Here is an 11,003-nt window from a genome sequence, read left to right as displayed (position 1 = left end):
GTGCTCGAGGCAGAAGCGCTCTGGTCATTCGGTCTGGTGTCTTTTTCGAGCGGTGTGGTCCTCGGTCTAGCTGTGGGTGCGCTTCGCGTGCGAATTGTTGATCTACTCTTTGTGCTTCAACATCGGCCATGTCGGCCACTGGCTAACGGGTCTGTCCAGTGCTCTTTCCAGCGAGGTGGTAGCCGGCGGCAGTGTGCTCCGCCCTCAGTGTTGGTCCTTATGACATCCACTCCGGCTTATGGCGGTGGACTCGCCGTGGATTGTGGTTCACCGAAAGGTCTTCATGAGGGTTACTCTCCCTTGACCCAGTGGTTTGACATCGGCGGGGTGTTGCAAACTATGGACGGCAGCTGATTTAGAAGGATGATTGTGCAGCAAAGGCGGTCCACATTATATCTAGCTACTAGGCTCTCAGAAAAGTGGCGGCGACAATGCATAAGAGACGCCGATTGTGGTGCAACTCGAGAACCCTGTCTCGAGTTCCCGGGTGAAAGACTGGGTCTGACCAGTGTTGGTTATTCATGGAAATGGTGATGTTTTTATGTTGTTATGTTATTGAAGGCATTGCTTGGATATGTTCGGATTGGTTTTTTAAGATGGAAACCTAGATTTTAGCCTTGCGTAGTTGGATACGGTGACGGCGGTGCTAAAGTGTCGCACCCTTATTTCTGTAGGCATTGTTGTTGTGAAACCTCATCGTCCTTATGGTCTCGTGAGATGGTTGGTGTGGATATGGTCATTGTTGCAGTCTTATAACTTTGCAATTTGCTAGCATGTGTTTTTGTGTGTGTGTGTGCGTGTGTTGGTGATGATTGTGTGTATACTAGCTATGCAGAGACCAGGCGTGCGCTTATTGTGTTTCTATCTATTGATCCTGCATTTAAGTCAATAAAGTTCACACTATCGATTTTTTTTTATATTTCGGAGTCTCTATCAGCCACCTCTACACCGACAGACTGAGCCCTTCGTTGGCCTGCTTCACGTGCTCGTGTTTCCTCCCTATCACGTACGAACAAAAATGAAGTTGCTTTATGTTCTTATCAAACTCTTGAGCTACTTCCTGGCTACTCCCTCCGTTTGAAAAAAATTATCTCAAACTTGTCCTTTAAATGGACGTATCTAGCACTAACTTGGTGCTAGATACATCTATTTGAGAGACAAACTTTTTCAAAGAAAGAGAGTACATGTGTACCAGGTTGAACTGGTAACTCTGTGTTCTGTTGCTTAAAATTTGAAGTGCAATCATTTTCCCTCGAGTAGGTATTGAACATATAAACACCGCTATGCAACCCGCACAGAGGAGGCACCTGCGAGCGCAAGCAACTTTGGGTCGCTCGATCTACCTGCGTGTAAAGTTTTTCGTACTTTTCATCTGCTTGGCAAACATCTGGCCATCAGTTTTGCCTCACATGACCTGGTTTCAGCGGATGACGGTTGGGCCATCCTTTGTCGCAGGACCGACTATCCAGTGTGCATTACATGGCTCGTTCAGGTGCATGTTCGGTTTGTGCTGCGGTAAAAGGTGGGTGGGCAGCGATCGTGGTGGGCTCGAGCGCTTGTCTCTTGCACATCGTCAACTGTGGGCTGCTGGTTCGTGTTACAGTTGATGACAGGTGGGTCAATATGTAGCGCGGGCCCGCCGTTTCAGTCACCGCATGCGTGTGCGTGTGTGTTAGGCTGGAAAAGAGGGGGATAGAGCGATCGTGGGCTGCAGGCGGTCCAGCCTGGGATAGAGAGTCAGGACCAATCCTCTCCCCGAAACCTAGCGCACTCGGCCAATCCTCTCCGTCCTTCGAGCCCTCTTCTTCTCTTTCCGCGCCGTCTCGTCTCCCCTGCTCTCGCACCGCCGCCTTCTCTCCCGGCGCTCAAGGTGCAACAACAAGGGCACGTTCTCCATCCAGCCGGAACCTGGTAGGGTGCAGGTCGCCGGCATCACGCGCCGCGTCCCATGATTCTGGATCTGGCGCATATCTTCGTCAGGAGAGTAGGAGCAGCAGTGAGGGCAGCAGAGGAACCCATCCTGAACGAGCCCCGCTCCGGCGTTTGCCCGCAAAGGAGAGGGCGAGGATGGCTCCCAGTTCGTGGAGGAGACGAACGGGCACAGGTGAGCTCTTTCTTCATCGTTTACTTATCTTCGCGTAGTAACCTGAGCTCATCCCTTGATTCGTGGGAGATCAGGGCAGGCATGTCTTCATGGTGCTTGCGGAGGGGCAGGGCCGCTGAGGAAAAGTGGTGGTGGGGGAGGAGGACGCCCTTGTCCTCGGTGTTCGGGCAGCCATGGCTGACGCCAGAGCCGTTGGCTGGCTTTGAAATTGTCCGTTGTCGGCGTCCTCGTCATCCAACCACCAGGTCCTCGATCCATCTGCGACCGTACATCTGCGGCCGTACGGTCGCCGCCTACTTCCACCCCCCTCCTGTTGCTTTATTCCTGATTTTCTCATGCGGTGCTCGCTTTTGTTTCCCTCTTGTGTTCATCATCTCAGAAATTTGGTGGCACTGGATCCTGCGGGAGGAGGTCCCTGAGGCATTTGATTCTTGTGGGATTCCCACACATCTTGTAGGATCAGCAACAAGTGGCTGGGCCTCTACATTATTCATAAAATCTATTTTTATCTTTCATTTATTTGTCTAATTTCGGTGCCCGTGTCCTCGCCTCTGTTCGGCTCTTGTTGAAGTTCCAACGAATTTCTGTGCTACCTAAGAAGTACTGATGCTCATATATTACAATTTGCTATCCACAGCTTTCAGTCATGGGATCTTGAGAAAAGCAGTTTAGGCATTTTGCTTGTGTCAACTATACGGAATCTGCAAAGTCTTTTTTGTGTGCAGAAAATTTCACACTCTGCATTACTTGCAAAAGATGCTGATTTTGATCTTAACAATTATAGTTGTTGTTCAAGCAGTAGAAGATCTGGCAACCTCACGGCCATCTCATTCGAAATTGAAGTCCTATCCTCAAAGTTTAGCTAAGTGTATTATTTATTTTCTGGTTTAAATTATTTTCCTCATGTGACACAAAAGGCTTGAAGCCTTCTTTTAACTCGCACTTCTATGCTAACCGAATTTATTTCTGGCTGTCAGAAGAGTTCGGAGCGAAGCTGGCCAGCATCTTCGCATGTGACACAAAAATTGTTGTTCAAGCACACAGCTGCTGTATTTTGTAAATCGTGACGTGTTCATATGATTTTTTTACTGAAGGTATTAGTTTTTTTCCAAACCTTTTTGTCTAATCAACTTTGCTACTTTAAATTTTTGTTAGCAAGACATGTTCATGGTTCTATTTGCTGTCTACTCTTACTAAAAGTTCAAACACTTGTGTTAGTATGAATGATCTCTCACTACTTTAAGTTTTTGTTATGGTGTTGTGTGCTGATTCATGATTTAAACACACATAATGTCTGGTTTGCATATTTGTGCCTAGCCCTGTTACCAGCAGTGTATTTTTTGCCGAAAGAAAGATAACAGTGCTTTGTTTCTTTAACTTCTCGACCGTGTCTAATTTCTGGTAAAAGAGAGAGAATTTGAGAGAGACAGACAACCTGAAGAGCTTTGAACAGCTTTGAACGTTCGAGTGTGCAACCTCCTCTCTGTTGCTGTTGCGTAGCTGGCAGCAGTGTGTGGCTGCTGCCGACATAAGTGCAGTTTACTCTAGGTTTGGTGATGGTTTTGAAAAACACCTGTCAAGGAATTTAGTAGCATTGTGGGACGATAAACCAAAATTTTCTGTTTTCTGTGCTCACAGAGTAAGAATATGCCTGCAAGTTCTTTTCCCTAGGATGTAATTTCTTTTGCTGAGATAGGTTAAGCCTGGGTCGAGGTGGCTGCTGTGTGCTGGTTGCCCAATACTTGTTTGTTGTAATGCCTTACTCAGTGAGATTTTTTTCTTGTTGCCTATATTCAGAGGTTCTGCTTGAAGATTCTCTAATCACTTTCTTTGAATTTTTTGCTAAGATCTGCTTCCAGTTCACTTCAACGTTACTAGACTTAAAATGTACTATCTAGCATACTAGCACATGTGTAGATGATGCCTCCTTTTATCTTTAAATTTATGGCAAATGGTGTTTTCCCCATCGTTATGTTGAACGAAAGTGATGTTCTGTTGTAATATTCAAAACTATATCTCTTTGTTTGCAGTATCTTGGAAGGGGGCAATATTTTGATACTTGCTTTCTAGGAATTCACTTTCTTTGCCTAGAACTTGTGATTTATGGCTGATGTCAATTCCACCTCTGTAGGTGCTTGTCAATTATAGGTGAAAAACTTGGCATGGAGGCGCATAGGATTGCTGCTTCTGTTTTTGGATTGGCCCTTGCGAGGGAGACCGAAGCAAACTCCAGCAGGTTTCAGGTGTGCATCCTCTATTCCTGGTGTTTGTTTCCCTACCTGACCTTGAGAATTGTACATTTTGGTAAATATAGTTAGTTAGTTTACTGTCAGTTGCGATAGTCAGAGCACGTACAAGTTTGGTTTTATGTAGGTTAGTAGATGTCATTCAGTAATCAGTGAAAATTAGGCCTGAAGAAAGTCTGCCTCCCTATTTTCTGCACATAAATGATTAACGTAGTGTGACCAAATTAAGTAAACTTATACAATAATAAGCTTCTTCATTGTTACGCTTGTGGAAACTAAACTACTGCTGTATCGGTTGTTCTTTTGCATTTTTCCTCTGTGAAGATATGTATTAATGGACAAACAGTGCGTACATGTTAGCCTTATGTCCGCGATGGCCGTATTAGCATGCCTAGCTGCCAAGTATAAATAGTATGTGCGTCACTCAGAACTAGAGCATCCCGGTGGAATGTGGATGAGGTAAAAATTGGGAAATTTCTGTCATATTTGATTGATCTCAGAAAAACTGATCTCCTACAGTGTAGAGTGAATCTCACTAAATAAAACCCTTCTGTAAAATATGTCCACATGTAACAAATATTGCAGCTTAACCTCACCATAATAATTAACAACAACTGTGAACTTCAAGGGACAATTATTACTACAGTTTTTGTACACCTGAGATTTTTTGTTGTGATCTTTGTTTGGAAAGGGGAAAAGGCCTATCTAAAGATTCGGGTCAAAGGCTGATCCGCTGTGTTTCTATGATTATGGATTTCTAACATTTTTTTACGTAACAATGGAACTATGCAGTGCAATCTTCTGTAGTTTACTACACCTTACCTGCCTCCTTCCCTGTACAAATGTTGCAAGTCTTTTAGAGATCTCCACTTAGTGCAAACGCCTGGTGACTAATTTCCTTTTGCATTGCATACTTTTGAGTAACACAGCGGTTGTTGTAGCTTTTGTATATCTCTTTTTCTGTAAATATGGACCCCCCCTGCTCTAGAGGAGTACGATTTGTACACATTACTCTATTTTTCTAATGAGTGTATGTGGATGCATAAAAATAGTTGAGGAGCAATTTCTATTCTCTATTTCTTTAGTGAGTTTATGTGGATGCGTAAAAACAGTTCTCTATTTTCTTTCATGGATATATGTTGATGCATGGAAAACGTATATGGTGCGTCTCATTTCTGCTCATCCTGATCTAACCAAATTGACCCCATGGATTTGAGGTTGCCTTGCCTGTCAGGTTTGGACATGTCCTTATTTGTACTAAATCACTAAAGTAAACTGTATAAAAAAAGACCCCCCTTTCCAACAACTTAATTATTTATTATTAGAGCGAGCAACGACACGTTATCATACTCGGTATCCTGTGAACAGTACTTTAGTTAGATTGACATATAATCTTTGGTATATATCATTTTTGCCTACATCTTGCTTATTTTGAATAATAAGGCCTATGAGTCCTAAGTAAGTGTGATAAGCAAGCCCTGCACTTCTATTTACTATTAACTGCCAACTGAATTTCTGATAATGGCGTTTCAGGGATAATACAACCAATCCAACTACTACCTTTGGTGTGCTTTTTGGATGGACTAATCTGAAGATGCTGACTAGCTTGCACCACCATCATATAGTCACGAAGCAAGGGCAAGGACTATAGGGAAAATAAAGGTACAATGCTCCCAATATATTTTACTTTCTTGGTGAAGTTTTGCTTCTTGCACAAGAAAGTAACACCATCATTATACCTAATGCTCTCTTTTTTCAGGCAATTCACCATCCGGAGGAAATGCCAACTAATACATTTTTGTACTTCCTCTATTACTATTGTCTGTTTGAACTCTTGTAGTAGGGCTCGGACTTTCAAAGTTATTAGGCCTGTGGACATGTTTTTATTTTAGTTTGTACAGTTTTGTGTTCTTTTGGCTTCAGGTTGGTGCTGCACAGAAAGTGCAGTACACTCAGGTGATGCATGAAACAAACTGCAGACCTAGCATAGTTTTTGTATTTGGATTTTGTAACTAAGGTGATGCTTTTATGTTAAAATGCTTGTTTGTTCTCTAAGTAAGCTGACAACGGGTGCTAGCAATAATACAAACATATCAACAATTCTAAGGAAGTGCATATGTCAGGATGCATAGCATATATATATGAACTCTAAATCATCTGTGATTTAATTGGAAAATACTCTAAAGCATCTGAAACATCTAAAGGCAATCACTAAACTAAGTATTTTATACTACAATCTAACCAACTCGATGGAGTACCCCAATGTTGAATCACTCAGCTAAGTATCAACACTGCCCTCAAGACTTGGCTATTAGCATAGTAGCAACGAGCTAACAAAATTTCTATAGATTCAGTAACCACCGAAGGAAGTTAGTTTTACCTGAGCAGAAACGGCGGCTGCAGTGGTGATGTACTCAGTGGTGGAGCTACGTTGGGGCCAACCCATGCTTTGGCCCGCTCATCTCAGGCAGAACACTGCCCAGCTAGCCTGTTAACTGACTTGCCCATCTCTTTTCTATGCTTTTTCCTTTAGAATGTCCCGCCCAACTAATCTAATGAAGCTCCGCCACTGGATGTACTCCATCTTGATGTGCGCCTGCACGACGTCCTGCGACATCACGGCGAAGCAGCGCTTCATCACCGGCCACACGCCTTGCAGTTCCCCATCTTCTCCTGGGATCACGGCGAAGCGGCGCTTCACTGCCGGCCGCACACCTTGCAGTTCCCCATCTTCTCCCGGGGATCTGCTCGGTCCATGAGGGGAACGACGGCACGTGAGAGTAGGGGAATGACGACACGCGAGAGCAGCTGCTACAGCCTTGGCCGGGGCTTAGGCGCGTTGTAGTCTGGCAGCACTGGCCGCAGCTGCTCCCTCATGTTGCTGGCCACGACCACGACCCCTTACGGGGGACCTCACTTTGTGGAATCCTCTCTCATGGAGCTCAGCTGAGTGAAATAATGGCAGCTAGAAGTGTCCGCCGGATAAGGCAAGGGAAAGCAATTCTTTATAGTAAAGTAAAGGAAAACGCTTGGCTTAAAAATATGTTATTCGGTGGTGGGGTCCAAGACATGTCTTTCTCAGCGACTGGACCTGCATGATAGAATTAAAAATTTGCCACAGGGGCAGTAGAGTCATTTCGCATGGTCAAAATAGGCATAAAAATAAAAAATGACTAGTAATTAAAAGGGGCATATATTATCTATAGGAAAAGGAAAAGCAGGGCAAATCATCTAACCGAATGTAAAGAGGAGCAAATCATAAGTGCCCAATGCAGGGCAGAGCAGCAGGACGTAGCGTAGATCGCATGGACGGCGAAGCAGCGCCCCAAGCAGCAGCCATGGAACCAACACCGACAGCCGAAACGACACGACGGCGGGGATCCTCCAACCACAGCAAGGAACCGAGGCGTGCCTAGCACCCCCCCCCCCCCCCCCCCCCAAATCAGCAATGTACTCTATCCAGAGCTACGACGAGTCGCTAACCCATTGAGAGGACACACACACACCCGACACGCAGGTTTGGACCAGTGGGCGCCACCAGGCAAACGCATGTCGGAGCGCTCCCAACCAAAAACAAATCTATTCCAAGGAGTTTTTCTTTTTTCGAGGATCTATATTCTCAGGTAGTTTTATTCCGTAGAAACAAGTATGACGACTCTGGTCAAAGTCCTTACATAGAACCCTTACAAAGATCTGAAATACCTGGCACCAAATCTCACCACATGACGATAAACCCTAACCTAGGGAGGTCCACTGGTCATCTACTTGTGAAGTCAGCATAAACGCGCAAAACGAATGACCGGTTGACCGAGTGCCAGCGCCAAAAAACGCACTACAGTAAAAAGATCGAAGGACCCTCAAGTAGTACCGCCCCAAAGTGCATTGGTTAGGCGGGTAGCCTAACGAGGTTTATAGGAGAGATGTGGTAGCCGTGTGCAGGTTTTCCCACCACAAGTTTGTTGTACTAATGCCTTATTCATGGTGAGGATTTTGTATTTCGTTTAGTTCAACGCTAAAATAGTAGCCTATTTTTGGATCTTTGACAAGTTACATTAGCATTGTGTAAAGGTTTGTGTATGCTCTCATTTCTTATTTTCTATAAATTGGACAGCCAAGATATATTTGTTCAGTAATGGGCCTACGATGAAGTATGGCCCTTAGTAATATTTATCACCTCTGTATCTATGATTAATCATAAAACAATTAATGTTGTGTCTATATGAAGTGTCTACTTCATGTATCATCATATTTGTTTTCCATTGCAGATCAACTTTATAGATTACCCCAGTCTAATTACAATAGTGTATAAAAACATGTTCAGAACTATATGAAACAATAACAAACCAAAGTTGCTTATGCTTTAGGGCCAACTTATCTCTCATGCGCCATTTTCCTATTACCTTCTCAATACAGTATGCAGATCCTTGCCTAACACCAAACAATCTTAATCAGATCCATTCATCAACGTGGCCAAGAAAGTTCAGCCACAACCAAGCACAAGAATGCCCTACATGATGTAGCTAGATATGTATTTTGCTTTATAGAGCCAATGTAAACAAGAAATCATGAACTACCTGCAATCTACCGGCTACCGCTATAATTCATTTAATAGTTTGCTCTTGATTCTGTCAGAAAGGCTTTTCATTTGCACATTCATTAAGATTAAACCCATCCTACTCTTATTATTTTCTACATACTTATGATTTATCGTGTCGACAAGATGTTTGATGAAAAGCGAAGCAACATGCATGTGAGTTAATCAATTGGGTGTGCATATCAATGATATTAGTAGAACACATTTCTAGGAGATATTTACAATTTAGTTTCTTTGGAGTGCGTCGGCGAGGATATTAGTAAAATATATTTGCAAGTGGTATGTGTAGTTTAGTTTTGCTCGAGAGCATCTGAGAATACTCAAATGTCTTCAGTTTTATCTTTGCGTATGAGATCATGTTTATCTATATCGGTTAGTGAAATTCTGTAGGAAACATACATTGGTATTTATATCAAAATCTTACTTCAGTACCAAGTCTTGGTGTGCATGAAAATAGCACCCTTTAGAGTTAGTAGACATGGCTGAACTATCTGGTGTGTTTAAAGTACCTATAGCTACAAGCCTAAAACATGGTGTGATGCTGACATGTTTTATCCGCATCCCCCAATATTTCTTTGCATTTTGGGTTCATTTGGTATGCATATCTTTACTAATGTCCAACAGGAAGGAAGATGCATGAACAGTTTGTGTTCTCTTATGAAACCTCAGTTTCCTGATAATTTTTTGATAGCATCCAGATGGTTGTGAATGAGCTTATATCGAAAAAGGCATATTTTTTGGGACAATGAAATTAGTGAACATAAAGTTATATGCTCGGTTTATCCACTCTTATTTCTACATTCTGGTTAGTGTTGGCAAAAAGGTTCTTGGCTAGCTCATATGTACACACATCTGCTTGTTATTACTCTTGAAAATTCAGTCAGTGAAATGGTTGCCGATGTTTGCTATGGGTAGCCACTCGAAACTGCTCCATATAGTTTAGTTTGTGATAGGTATTGACTGAAGGACTATAGTATTTCAACTTTTCAAGTTATTAACATAGATAAGTTCTTGATTTGTTTGCATTTATAGAACTTTACTTGTGCATGTTCCTATCTATTTTCTTGGTCAAATTTCATGCCGTGACAGGTACCATCCCATAGCATCTTCTTTGAATTCGCAGTTGTATCACAATGCTCCTTGAGATTTCCACCACTAGGCTGTTGAGGTGCTATTTTTTTACCATACACAACTACTCCAGTAATGAATATGACCCTCTTGTACCAACATTTTTTCCGCCATCCTCATTCTACCTGGATTGTGTGCAAAAAATCTATTCCTTAGGATTGACGTATGGAGGAAGGAAGAAGATAAGCTAAAAATGGTTCAGCCATATGATGTATTTATCAGGCCCTCGTGCTTCATTCCCTAGGATTGTTTGTAAGTACTCCCTCTGTAAAGAAATATAAGATCGTTCTGTATTTCTTTACAGAGGGAGTACCTTTCTGTGTTTTAATGTTTGCTCATCATACAACTTTGAAGTTGTAAATTTTGTCTTTGATATTCAACAATTCATTTTATCAACTTCTTTCAAGAAAAAGATTTTGCATTTACTTGCTTAGAGATTCCGTTCTTAACAATATTTTTATTGACATGCATTTCCTTCTCATTGCTGCATTTCAAATGTATATGATAATTTAACTTGCCCGTTTTGTGATGTTTTGATGTTTCATGGTATTCTGCAAATCAATGCTATTTTCTACTTCCTATGCATATATTATCAGAAGCAACTTTTTGGCCTATTAGATGCGCCAAATGGTTTAATGTTTAATATCGCTTTTGTTGTGCAGGTGCAGTAGTAGCCATGGTTCTTTGCAGCATTCTTCAAAAATAATGCATGCAACACGAACCATGAAAAGATAATATCTTCGGGTCAAAGTTTGTCGGTTGTACTTTCTTCAGAAAGATGGATGAGTGAGAAAGTTCTATATTAGTTGAAAGAGGTAGTCAATGCTTTCGTGCTTATGTATGTTTCTATTTACTTTGATCTATGTGATGATGTGATTACTCTACCTTCTTTTGGTCCATGAATGCTTGGATGGTCCAAAGTACATTATCT

The 11,003-nt window shown here is 42.4% G+C and overlaps 1 long non-coding RNA gene across 2 annotated transcripts; it reads left to right on the top strand.

Moving 5' to 3' along the window:
• Positions 1 to 1,735: 1,735 nt before the first annotated feature.
• LOC125518646 lies at positions 1,736 to 6,405 on the top strand. Of its 2 annotated transcripts, none has more exons than XR_007288044.1 (6): positions 1,736 to 2,104; positions 2,184 to 2,349; positions 2,484 to 3,198; positions 4,236 to 4,347; positions 5,884 to 6,012; positions 6,110 to 6,405. It is a non-coding gene; the product is annotated as an uncharacterized LOC125518646 (long non-coding RNA). The 2 variants fall into 2 exon arrangements; XR_007288043.1 differs by having other exon boundaries at positions 1,737 to 2,104; positions 2,179 to 2,349.
• The last annotated feature ends 4,598 nt before the right edge of the window (positions 6,406 to 11,003 follow it).

This window comes from Triticum urartu, chromosome 7 (assembly GCF_003073215.2).
Source record: "Triticum urartu cultivar G1812 chromosome 7, Tu2.1, whole genome shotgun sequence".
NCBI lineage: Eukaryota > Viridiplantae > Streptophyta > Magnoliopsida > Poales > Poaceae > Triticum > Triticum urartu.
The sequence above is the reverse complement of the archived record's forward strand: the minus strand, read 5'-3'. Positions and strand labels throughout refer to the sequence as shown.